Source organism: Pollachius pollachius (assembly GCF_949987615.1).
Source record: "Pollachius pollachius genome assembly, chromosome: 17".
Classification (NCBI taxonomy): Eukaryota; Metazoa; Chordata; class Actinopteri; order Gadiformes; family Gadidae; genus Pollachius; species Pollachius pollachius.
Window position 1 is genome coordinate 2481710 of NC_136950.1, and position 13392 is coordinate 2495101.

The following is a 13392-nucleotide window of genomic DNA, read 5'->3' on the forward strand; positions in this document are numbered from 1 at the left end:
GTTGGATGACTTTTAAAAACATTTCTTTAACCTTCAACTTTTCTACTTGTCTCTGATCCTTCAAACCACTTTTCCTAATAACTTTCAAACCTTTCAGATATACTTCTTAGAAACTATCACACAATCTATACACAGTCCTAGTTACACATTAGATCTTGTCTCTTGTAATATGTGTGAATGCTGTGTCTAGTGCGATACTTTCCGTACACTGCTCTTCTCTCCATCCGCCTGGACACGTTTCCACCTCTCTCTCTGCTTCCTGCTTCTCATCCGCATCACAGGCTGTCTTTTGAAGTGCCTGTCCTCACGTCTCTCCCGTCTCTGGGACTTTCTTTTGTCTCTTTGTTCAGGCCACTTCCTTGTGGCTACACAGACACCATGGAGGCCACCGCTCTGGTGCTGTTGGTCCTGCTGGACTGTCTCCTTGTGTCGTCTAGCAGACCGTCCCGTAGCTCTTCTGGTGGGCCTCCCATGGTCTGTAACTTCATAACGTCTGATGTAGAGGAGTCGTGACGTGGGGTGTTTGCACTGGATTGGGCCACTGGTCGGGCTGAAAGCAGGAGGATGAGGAGCGTTGTCCAGGTCCGGATCTATTTGAACAAAACTAGATGCAGATGGGTTATCTTTCTCCCCACCCCTTTCCTTATCTTGTCTTGCCTTACGTTCTCATCTATCTGTCTTCTCCTTCCATAAAAAATACTTCTTCCAATCTTTCTCATTTGTTAATTCACCTTCTTGCCATTTTGCCATAAAACATTAACAAAATATAATATAAAAAATCTGCATTTTCAACATTAGGCAACTTTTGTCCCCGTCACGTTGTCAGTCGGGGGTCAGTCGGGGCCATGCCATGGTTGTGTGATATGGTTGACCATTAAACTTGTTGTGATAGATTGCAATAATCGAGTATCCACTGTCTACAATAGCCCGTTGTTTAAAATAACCATATATAATTCTTTTTTATTTGTTTAGCAATGTTCTTCCCCCTCGGAGGACTAAATTTGTCATATTATATATATAAATATTGTTCCCTGGTGCGCGTAAAACACACAAGTATGCTTGTATCATGGGGCTTGCATCGGAGGTAACCGTGAGGCCTATGTCGGTGCAAATGAGACTCACATTAAATCTAGCTGATCGGGTAAGAACCATACAACAATCATTTGTATGTGGTGCTTGTGTGCGTTGTGTAGCTGAGCCTTAGATGATTCACAGTCACTTCACGGGAAGGTGCGAACTGCCAGCCGGCCCTTCCATTGTCTTCGTCAATTCTTTTGGGAAAATCGTTGAACCAATGATCCATGGCGCCACAACGAAAGCAGGCCTGCCTCTGTGCTTCCCCACTTTCCTGTGGTCGTCCTTGCCGTCCAGCGCCTCTACGAACATTATATCAGCTTGGTCTCTCCCGGGAATGTCGCCTTGAATGCGACCCCACCGTAGGCCCAGTTTGACCTGGCGCACTTCGCCGATTATTGATGGGCCATTTCCAGAATGGCTGTAGCGAGGGATTCCCCTCCCACTGCAGATGGGTCCGGGAGACATTCTGCTATGTCCTTAATGTCACTGGGTCTCCATGCACGGAAAACGTATGTCGGACTGCCATAACCCCTGTTGCGCTGTTAGCGGGTGCTTCCTCCTTTGCTGTGAGGTCTGGATAGAGGTTGAATGATGGAGCGCCGGCCTGGGCGTTGTCTATGGAGCCAGTATCCTGCCATAATTCAAACCTGAAAAAAAAGTTTCAAAGGCTTGTAAGTCTGGGTTTGAAAACTCAACACCTTGTAAAAAAGGTTTTGCGACACTGAAAAAAGAGATTATAGCCTGAAAAAAAATTAAAACATCTGCAAACATGATTTTGTGTTCTATTTTATCTTCTTCATCATTTTCAACAACACATTTTCAAAGTTTAAAAAATGTCACCAGCGCATTTGCAGAGTTTCAAATCTGGCACTGTTCTAACAGTGTATTTCATTGTTTCCCGGTTTTGAAACCTTGTAAATGGGATTCTGCAAACAGGTGTTCATACATTGAGAAATAAGTTTTGAAAGGTTGAATATTTATTTTTAAAAACTTGTAAAGGTGTAAATTTACACCATTGCAATGTATTTTTTCAGAACTGACTTTTCAGAGATTTGACCACACAAGCGCAAGCTTTGAGTCACGTGATTATTGGCAGTGTTCTGTCGCGCATTCGTTTTGAAACTCCTGACAGTCAAAGGTCTGAAATCGTTGATCTGCAAAAAGGAAAAAAAAAACGTTCCTGGGGCGGGACCATTTGGCTCTAAACCTATTGGTTGCTCTCTGCTGACGTACATTCCAATAACATGTGCCGTTGACCGGGCTGTGTGTGATTGACAGTGCTCTGCCAATGACAAGAATAACAAGCGACCTGCGCGCTTGTTTGTGTTTGCCATTTTCTCGAACCATGGCTGGGTACGGAACCTGTAAAGGGACACCGGGGAAAATAAATAAAAATTAAACGTTTCTCGTGAGCACGACAAAGATCTATTATCTATTTTTAGATCCATACACGCTAGTTACTATTATCTAATATCACCGTAACCTCCTTGTTACTACACATATATACATATTTATTAACAAATGTATACCTATTATTATTATTATTTATTTATATATATATAACCCCAACAGCGCTTAATGGGTTTCCCTTTACCGTTTTGACAGACCCTAGCTGCCCTTTCTGTTACATATATAGCCATAGGCCCGTCGTTAGACCTTGGCATACGAGGCTATAGCCCCGGATCTTTTGGGAATAGCCCCGGATCGCTGTGCCGTCAAAGAAAAAAAAAATAATAATAATAATAATTATGAAAATAGCCCCGTAGAGTATACTTCTTTGTGGTTGCATTACCAGCAGCCATAGATGCAACATTGTAGCCAGTGAAAACAGCAAAATTCTGACGTGTCCGTATATTATGGAGGACTAAAAGTGCCACAATTAAATAAATAAATACACCATTAAATAAATAAATACACCATTAAATAATTCCTTAAATGTGTCATTAATTAATTAAAATTGGAATTAAATACATAAATGTTTTATTAAATGTGTCATTAATTCATTAATTAAATACTATTTAATTAATTTACATTTACATTTCATGATTTACATTTACATTTCATGATTTACATTTACATTTCAGGATTTACATTTACATTTCATGATCCTGTGTTGCAGTGCTTCATGAAATGTCAAACTGTCAAACTCGCCCATCAAAGTTGGTAGGCAGATCCTAACGCCTGATTGGTTACCCTGCGCATCAAGTCAAGGCAAATCAATTCCAGATAATGCATTGACGCAGAGCGAGTGAACACATTCGGTTTACAAAATGTCTAAAAGCTGCCCGGAGCTGCTGCGAGAAGCCGCTTATTTAATAGAAGAGGCTCTGAGCAGAACTCCGACGGCTCCGACGGCTCAGTCACAGCAGACACCTGCTGCTCCATTACGTACACCCGTCCAAGGTAAGCTAAGTAATTTCATGTTAGCCGGGTGTGCTACTAATCACAGCAAGGGCTAGCTAAATTTGCTTCGTGTGTAATACGTTCGTTGTTAATGGTGGGAGCATAAAACTAGTTCGCTAATCGGCTAAATAGTGTGAGCTGATTTTTGGCGGGAGCGTGTCTATGTTCCCCGGGTCCTATGTTCCCCGCTTTGTATGAGACAGGGGAACATATGACCCTTTTTTTAAAAAAAAGGGTCCTATGTTCCCCGCTTTTCCCAAAAAGGGTCCTATGTTCCCCGATATGTATGTGACCGGGGAACATAGGACCCTTTTTCTGAAAAAGGGTTTTATGTTCCCCAGTTGCGGCGGGGAACATAGGACCCTTTTTTCTGAAAAAGGGTCCTATGTTCCCCTGTCTGGAAGACAGGGGAACCATTACTGGACCATTACTTCCACCATTACTGGAAGAGGACGTCTGGTTACGGGAAACCCATTTGATACCTGTTCCACTGTTAAATAGCGGCCCAAATTGGTGGGCGCTATCCTGGTAATTTCTCTGCACAATTTGATTAGCTAAACATTTGTTTAGCCAATTCATGTAAAACTATGAGGGTTTTGATTGACCCGACCCTATATTTCCCTATCCTCGAGCCGGGTTGGGCCGGGCCTTTGATCGAGCGTTTGTGTTTTTTTTTAATCATTGCTTTATTGGCCTAATCTGAGGAGAAATCTATGCCATAAACAGAAATATTATAGGCCTTTATTGCACGGGTCTTCTCAATGCCGTGGAACGCTCCGTTCACTTGCATGGGTAGTGGTCCGGTAACTTCAACCCCAGCGTCTTCGGTTGCTAAGCGACGTCAACGTCTTTGGCGGACTATTTCACTGCTGATCAACACTACGAATGCTGGTAACGAATAATTTGTAAAAAGACACACCATGTGAAGTTATTTTTTCGTTTTGGCAAGTAGCTGTGGATTGTGTAATAAGCGGGATAATGTATAGAACGTCGCCGGTCATTATCGAAAATAAGCCCCTTCAGGGCGAAGCAAGACACCTCCGCTGCACGTCGGTGTCCTGTTCGCCCTGTCGGGGATTATTTTCCCAATGATGACCGGCGTTCTAGATTCATTATTCCTTACATATATATTTAGCAGAGTAGGCCTACGTAACTAATGTGTACAAAGTTACACATGTATTAAAAAAATGTCGGGTTGAAATCGGGCTCGGGCTCATAATATTACATAATACAGAACGTGCTCGGGTCTATTTGGGCTATAGAACCCCCTAGCTCCGGTGTAGCATCCCAAGATAGAAGTTGAGGCTGCTTTAGCTGTCTGGTGACCATTTTTATCTATGTTGCAGCTGAGGTAGCAAGGCTCTTTGCGCCGTATAACGGCGGAGCCAGAAGAAATATCACGAGACGACCAGCTCAAGTCCAAGTGAGTCGAAGAAGCTATACACACACTGTGTGTTGTTTGGCTGACCACAAGGCGGATAAAGTCCCAAGCGTACAGCTTAAAGCGGACCTTCATACTTCAGGACTTGGAGAGCACAAAGTGACATTTTCAGGTCAGTGCGAAACTAGGCATTTACCAAAACCAAAATAAGTTTGTACTGTCCGGCTCGTTGAAATGATTTGCAGTTCTACTCAGCATTTCTTTTTATAGTTATAAATATTTCCTGTTCATATTTGACTCAAACTTAATTGATTTTCATAGTGTGAATAATAGTTATCACAGGCTTATTTGAGTCAATATGAGTTATGATTTTTTTTTTTTCTCCAGGGAATGACAGCGATCCCATGGTCATAACAAACAAGTTGATGGAAGTATTTCCGAAGCTCCAAGAAGGGGGAGGCTTCGAATTTTTAAAAATTGCAGGATCTACACAGAGTCGAAATCTGGCATTGCTTCAGTGTCCCAGCACTGGATACACGCTTGCCTATCTAAAGGATCCAGCTTCGATGATTGGACAGGCTACAATCTTCATTCGTCCGCTTCAACAGGATCTACCCTTCGATTGTGTACATACATTTACAGAGACCTAGTTCAATACATAATCAAAACAAAGCTTACTGGTGACTTTCAATCATTAATTAAACGCTATTTGTTGTTGTTAGGAGAGCTCAAGTTCTGCCTCTGGTCCAGTCATCCCCTGCATCACCTGTCAGAAGGAGGTTCCCTTTTCAGAGATGAAGCTGCACAGATTGAGCTGCAATGGGTATGTACTTCCTAAAGCAATGCAAGGGTCGCATATAAATTTTTCTTTGGGAAAATGTCTCTCTTAAGAGTCTTGTGCACACAAATAAGGGAGTATGACCATAATTTAAATTTTGTTAACTTCAAGGACACCCATGCAGGAATCAGAGAAAGAACAAGAGGGAGGCCAAAGTGATAGTGAGACCGTCAGTGACAGTGTTCCAGTGAGGCCTGGAACATCAGCTGAAAGTGCAGAAGTGCCAGCAGTGATGGTCAACGAGGAGCTGGATAGTAAAGAAGCAGACAGCGGTTTGTGTCATCACGATAGGGTTGCTATAACTGAGCAACTGAAACAAAGTCAATAGAAAAATAACACGATATAATTAGATAAGATAATACAGTTACAGACAATTAACCTCTTAAACCCGAGCGCCCCCGGGGGCGGGGGCAGCTGCACCAACGTGTGCTGTAAACAGCTGTAAACAGCACCACCATGCTCCAACATGTCCATGTTGCATACCCACGTAACGGGAAGAAGCTCGGCTAAAAGCCCATGATAACCATTTTTACCTAAACAAAACACAATTCTAACAACAAGCAACTAAATGAGCCCGTAGCAAAACACGCAAAACGTGCATGCGCGCATACTGGCCGTCGCCGATTTCGCTACTCCATGCCACCCACACAAACTATAGGTCATATGAAAGCTGAGGCTCCACAAATTCCAATGATATCACTCCCATCACTCTACGACGAAAACTCAGCGAACTAGCAACCAAAGAAGAGCAAAATAAACAAAACAAATCAAAAACGTTATACAGTGTGATACTTTTGAATGGCGAATGGTGTTTTTTTTACATGGATTCGGGTCCCTCGATTTGACGTTCCCTCGACTCTATTGGCTCTTACGGTTCGATAGAGGTGTCAATCATCCAAATTGACCAATGCATACCCACGATATCTTGGGTATATCCAGCAGTGGCATGACAGCCCTTAGTGTTTATAGTTAGTTAGTTATAGTTGTTCAAAGTTGCTGCCAGCGTGTTTATATATATATATATATATATATATATATATATATATATATATATATATATATCTTTATCCCTAGTGATTGTAGTTTTTAGCTGTGTTTTTACCTTTGATTTTACAGTTTGGTTTTATTATATGTATTTCCCAAATATATCTGCTCCAGTTGGAGTCAAACTTCATTTCGATTGTATGGTTTACTTTGACTGGAAAAATGTATAGAGCCCTGGGTGAATTTTGAAAATAAGTCAAAAATGTTGAATTTGGATGGAATGAATACCTATAGTGATATGTCAGTGAAATAAAATTGGATTTACAGTCTGGTACCTTAGAAAGGTCAAATGGTGCCCAAAAGTGCCCAAATGGCACCATTTAGTCCGCCCGGACCTACCTGTACTATAACCTCTCTAAAATCACTTTATTCACTTTATTAGCATTTATCCTGGAACAGGGTACTCATTAGATGTTGTTATATGTTTCCCTAAAGGTTCTGGGCTACTATCCCATAGTTTCAAGGTGGTATTCACTCTAAGTAATGTGTTTTCTCTAGGCGAAAATTTTAAATTGACATTTCTTACTATGTTCTAGCAGAATTTACTCTGACACAGTAACATCTATATTGATTCTGACACTTCTGCAGTCCCCTCACAGGTGTTACCTTCTTTTTGAAACCAACTTTATTCATATAGCCCTTGTAGTTGTGGAGGCATACTCTATTCATTTTGGGCATGTCATTTCGGGCAGGAGGCCTGTGAAATAGGCCTAGGGCTTAACAGGTTAATAACATGCAACTGGGTTATATTTTCTAACTGTTCCTATATTTAAATTTTGTTCAGAATGCTGTTTTGCTGTTGTCTTGGATGTCTCTCTGGAATAGATAACATTATTGTTGTTGTTTGTTTAGAATGGAAGCTTATTGAAGAACCGTCTCAAGCTGCCAAAGTTTTCAAAGAGAATCTGCTGAAGGAACATGCATCTGGGACACCACTTCGAATGAAGATGGATGTAAGGGACTCTGAAGAGGACAGGGAACGGGAACTTCTCTTGTTCTATAAACAGCAGCAAGAATGGGCATGTCCACTTCATTGTACTCATGTTGGTAAGTAATATAAAGTTTGTAAAATAAATGTATAAGTAAAGTTTATACCACTCAAGTATCTTATATGGAATTGTTAAATGGGAGAATGGAATCCAAACAACTATATAATTGATGACCACTAATGAAAATATACCATGCACAATATTCTCCTGTAATCTGAAAGAATCAATATTAAGGATGCTATTCTAGAATTACAGCCAATAGAATATTGACTATTTTTTCCCTTGCTTGTTAAATGTTAACTTATCCAGTTACCTGTATTAGTCAGCCACTGTTTTTCCACTGTGTTATTCTCAGTATTTTATTTCAGGTGATGCTGCTGTCGGAGAGGGAGTGATGAGGTACTTTCTGACAACGGTGATATCCAAACTCCAATTTGGATTCAGTCTAGATCTTGGTAAGTCTCTTACTATTTGAAGGTTAATATGTACTTTTAAAAATGTATTTAAGTGGTTTAATTGTTGTGACTTTATCCCCTGCTCTCTTGATATTTTACAGGAGGAATGGGCCGAACACTGCTGTTTGAGGGTGAACCTGACCATCTTGTTCCAGCAGCATCAGAGGCACTCATTGAAAGCAATCTCTTCCGGGTTGCAGGAAGGATGTTGGCCCACAGCTTTCTGCATGACGGTCCTCATGTCACAGGATTAAGTCCTGCTGTGATTCATGTACTGTTCAATGGGGATCCTGAAATGGCAACTGTTGTTACAGAAGACTGTCCTGATCTGCACATCAGGAGTATCATAAAACTGGTATGTAACATATAAGAAACTTTGTCTTGCAAAAAATATTGTTTGGGCAAATATAATAACTTGTACGGTCTTGATTCTAGCTTGAACAAGAAGAACTCACACCAGAACAGAAGGACACAGTTTCAGATCTTTCCATGTCTTGGGATCTTCCAGCAGTCACCAAAACAAATCGGAGATGGCTACATAACAAACTTCTACTCCATGCAGTGAGTTCCTGCTGGTTAAGTCACATAATTCATTGCTGTAGTTGAAATTATAGTTATAATTATAAGTGTTGTAAACTCTGGCTTGTTATGTTATCACTGGCAGAGATGGAAAAGGCCAAATTTCAGTGGTGAAATTCATGCTATGAATACTTAATGATATTTAGTCTTTGCCTATTGTCATGTTAGTTCTTCAAAACCACCATTTAATGTATATACAGTTTTAAAAAATCACACTACAGTAAATTGAGAGCAGCTTAACAACACATGTCTGGTTATGTGAATTTGCTTTTTGATAATCTACTTTAAAAAGGTGATACAGTCAAGAGTTCACCACTGTTAACTTCTTTCATTTACAGTTTTTAAACATTCGCAATAGACACAAGTTGCTGAAATTTAGAAAGTGGAATTCCCCCATTTATCCATTAGTTATGTCTTAAGCAGAACATTTTTGTCAAGTGTGCATGAAGCACCGCATATTCTCAATCACAGGCAAACTGGGACTGTAGACAGGACAACTAGCACTCTTTAACTTGTCATCCAGGTAGAATGTGATTTGTTGCAAAATTAAGGGAAAATACACATGTAAATAGTGGCATACATTATTTTAAAATGTGTAAATGTCTTGTAAAGGGTTGCTATATTCTGTACTAGAGTTTGAATGGATTTTATAAAGCACTTTATTGTGCTTTTATGAACATTTTCCCTACTATGCCAACTTTTGTAAAATTTGGGTTGAGGATTTGGACTGTAATATGGGTCGGTTCTGTCTCTTAGTTCATTGGGAGGACCATGCGCCAGATCAAACAGTTGAGAAAGGGACTGAAAGATGTGATGGTATGGCCCCTGCTGACATCTAGGCCAGATGTTGTCCCACTTATTTTCCCCAAAATGGCTGAAATGCAGTTCACACCCCAGGTAAGTCAGTAATTTAGTTATATTTGTCACTTTACTTGATGAATTTACATGTATTTTCAATGACTGAGCTGGTTATTTTTCCTTTTACCAAGAATGTGATCTGCATATTCCTTCACCAAAATAAATTCTCCCTTTTAAAATAATTACAATTTGTGTATACTTTAAGATGCTCCTACAAAAAATCACATGGCCAGTTGAGGACAGTGATGATGAAGACTTTGACTTAGAGTCCACGTGCCGCGTCACTGGCTTTCTAAGGTTGTTCATTGAAACAGGTATAAACACCTTATTTGGCTAATGCATTGCTCTCTTTACAAATGCTTCTATGTCTCATGGATAGATGTGATCAATTAGAACTAAATGTCTTGAATCCATTTTATGACTTTTAGCTTCATCAGGTACCCTGGCCCAGCTGTTGACATTCTGGGTTGGCTGGGAGATGCTTCCTCCCAAACTGAGAGTGGAGATTTCTGGGGGAACCCTTCCTACGTCCTCCACATGCTTCGAAACACTAAAGCTGCCAGCTCATTTCAAAACCTACATGGATTTTGAGGAAGCACTTGTCTCTGCCATAAATAGTGCACAGACTGGATTTGGACTTGTTTAATTTTTTCAGACAGATGTCATTGAATGCACTGTTAAGTAGGTCAGGTCAATTGACACAAGTTCAGTGTCTTTGAAAACTAATAAACAAATAAAACACTGGGTTGGACATCAGTCTGCTATGATTCTTGATAAAACATGCACAGTCTCTACGTATAATCTAAGTGCATCAGTTAAAGAAACTCCTGGAGCTGGCAAAATGGCAACCTCTTCATCTGAGAGCTCACGGGCCAGCTGAACCTCAGGGACTGACACAGTGCCTCCATGAAGACTGTGAGGTCCGTTCCAGTCGATCCCATACTCTTCAGGAACCTGAATGGAGGACAAGCATGATCAATCTTGTACTTAAAACTAGTTTGACATGTCATTACACAAGGTAGTTAACATTGTTATTTTTGGTCACCAAGTCGGTGAGAAATTAAATGTTGCCTATTCAATTGTTTTGTAAAATAATACAGTTGTGCATAGTATGCACCGTAAAAATTACAGCTCAGAGGTTGATCTTTGAAAGCTCAGGAGACTGAAGAAACTATAACCTATGTTTCATTTAAAGTAGCACGTTTAGCACAATATCTTGTCCCATTATTCCTTTGGGGAAACAGACAGTGAAGTGTTCAAAGTTGATTGTTCTTTAACCTCAGTAGGATCCTCCATAGGGCCTTGCTCTCTGTATCTTCTCCAGAGTTGCTGTGGCGACTGATTCCTTTCAGTTCTAAGACCATGAAAGTTCCAAGCATCTCGGAAAGAGTCGAGGCTTTGCTGAATTAGTGGAAGGAAGATCCGGTGCAGTGCGAAAAGATGGACTTCATTGTCTGGATTCAGTGTTCCCTGATCTTGCAATGAAGTGAAAATCTGATAGAAGAGGTCCAGGGCATGTTCATAAACATCTCTCCACATCCTCTCTATTCTGTGTTTAGGATAAAATTGACAAATTGTTTTTTTATTTACGTGACATATGCTAAAGAAGTACATTAAACTGGTACGTTTGTTTTGTGAGCCTAGTTGTCAAACATTTATTTACCGCTGATTGTGGACACTTCTGCCTGTGATGTGTGAATTCCTGTCGGTACCTCTGCTTCTGATCATGAATTCTGCTACATCTGCATTCTCCCCCCCTTTATCAGACCGTACCCTTGATGGCAGCCCATACTGCTCGGCAGTGGCAATAAAGCTCTGTAAGACCGTCTGAGCACGATTATTGCCAGCCACAGTCAGGTAGACCACTAAACGACTGAATCCATCCACCCCACCATGGACAACAAATCTCCACCTGTCAGCCAATTGTGAACACATGAAAAATAACAACTTTATTGTAAAGCAATTCTAATGAAACATCTAGAAAGATGCATTGTTTATCTACTTATATCACTGACCTGATGAGCTTATGGTGGCCATCTATATGCCACAAAGAGTTTGGGCCAGGAACAGAATACTGTCGTCGTCTTAATACACGCAGCCTTAGACGTCTCATGTAGACTCCCTCTGCATCGACTCTGCGTAAAGACTCTTGCAGTCTTGAGACTGAGGGGAGGAAAATAAAACGAATAACCACACACTCACTGGCTACTTATTTTGAGGAAATAGTGGTGTCATAATGAAAGACATGACGTGTGTATTTTCTATTTTGGATTTTTGAATGATTTTTTGTTTAAGAAGACTCATTCCCCCTGGGTTGTATGCAGTAAGCGAGGTGTGTTTATTTACGTTGCATGTCATGTTAATTAGGTTTGTTGTCCCGTTGTCATGGCGACCACTGCGGTCCAAAGGAAGTCCGGTTTTCGCTACGGCTAGGATACTTGTTACAACTGTATTTGTGTTATCGCTCCTCCAGTGATAAGCCAGGTCTTGATTTTAAATACAGGGCTTTAATGATCGTCAACCCGTGAGAACCAGGTCAAAGAAAGAAGATATAAATGAACAAAAAATAATGCTGTATGAATGTCTAATAAAGCTTGCGTCATAACATAAATACAACTAATCATCTGACACTGGAGGTCTGCAGCCAGACCCCTCGCAACGTCTTTCCATAAGCGGACTTCCTTCACCTTTCAAAGGGCAGAGCTCTGTATTAAAAATAAATGTAAATAATGCTCATATTAATATACTCACTTGGAACACGCACACCTCTTGCATTCAGATGACCGCGCATTAGCTTGTAGCCGGTGTTTGGATGTCTTCTGTGAATTTCACTTACAATACGGTCTAACTCCTCATCACTCACAGCTGAATAGAGGTCTGTCTTTCTGCACAAACAAAATATCAACATCAAGTAATGTTACCTTAAACATAATATCCTTTCTGAGTGGATGAGACCCGCAATCCCTAAACTGAATTAAAAAAAAGAAAAAAAAAGTGTAAATACCTTAAACCGTTTTGTTTCATGCGCCTCCTGATGGTCCTCTTTGACACTCCGAACATCGCTGCAATTTGACCCGCGGGTAAGCCACTAAGAACTTGATGCTCCAGAACTGCTCTCGGTATGTCAAACGCCAAACGCCCCGGTCCCTGTGTGTGTTGGGCCTGATGCTCCCTGGTACCAGAGAAGCGGTGGACTACTTCTTCTAAATTTGCAGTCACTCTATAATCAATATCTTGGTCAGAAAGTGCGGAAATAACTCCAAGAACTTCAATAAATTCCTCTGCTTTACTCGCTACATGCTCTGGGTCAGCAGGTCCTGCTTCCACATCCTCTGCTAAATCTAAAACGTCTCTCACCAACTCCCTAGAAAGTTCATGAAGGTCCTCCATCATCATCATCTTCTTCTTCTTCTTCACACTCTAGATAAAGTTTAAGTTCAAATCAGTTTGACAGTTTAACAATTCCTCTTCTTCTTCTGCATTACCGCCACCTACTGGTATGGAGTGCTCCATTTTCTTTATCCAAGCACTCTACTTCAGACAAAAGCAATGGATCAGACTCGATTAGCGTTAGCCCCACCCACCGATTTTGATGGGCGAGTTTGACAGTTTTACATTTCATGAAGCACTGAAACACAGGATCATGAAATGTAAATGTAAATTATGAAATGTAAATGTAAATCATGAAATGTAAATGTCAATTAATTAAATAGTATTTAATTCCAATTGTAATGAATTAATGACACATTTAATAAAACATTTATGTAT

The 13392-nt window shown here is 40.5% G+C and overlaps 2 long non-coding RNA genes across 2 annotated transcripts; one reads left to right on the top strand and one right to left on the bottom strand.

Annotated features, from left to right (window-relative positions):
- The first annotated feature begins 5629 nt into the window (after positions 1–5629).
- On the top strand, positions 5630–7690 carry LOC307088802. Its single transcript, XR_013812587.1, has 3 exons — positions 5630–5684; positions 5811–5971; positions 7596–7690. It is a non-coding gene; the product is annotated as an uncharacterized lncRNA (long non-coding RNA).
- Positions 7691–10413: 2723 nt separating this feature from the next.
- Positions 10414–12964, bottom strand: LOC307088464. The gene is made up of 6 exons (XR_013812565.1): positions 12629–12964; positions 12376–12509; positions 11640–11787; positions 11288–11536; positions 10903–11173; positions 10414–10578 (listed from the first exon to the last, which is right to left on the bottom strand). It is a non-coding gene; the product is annotated as an uncharacterized lncRNA (long non-coding RNA).
- Positions 12965–13392: the final 428 nt, after the last annotated feature.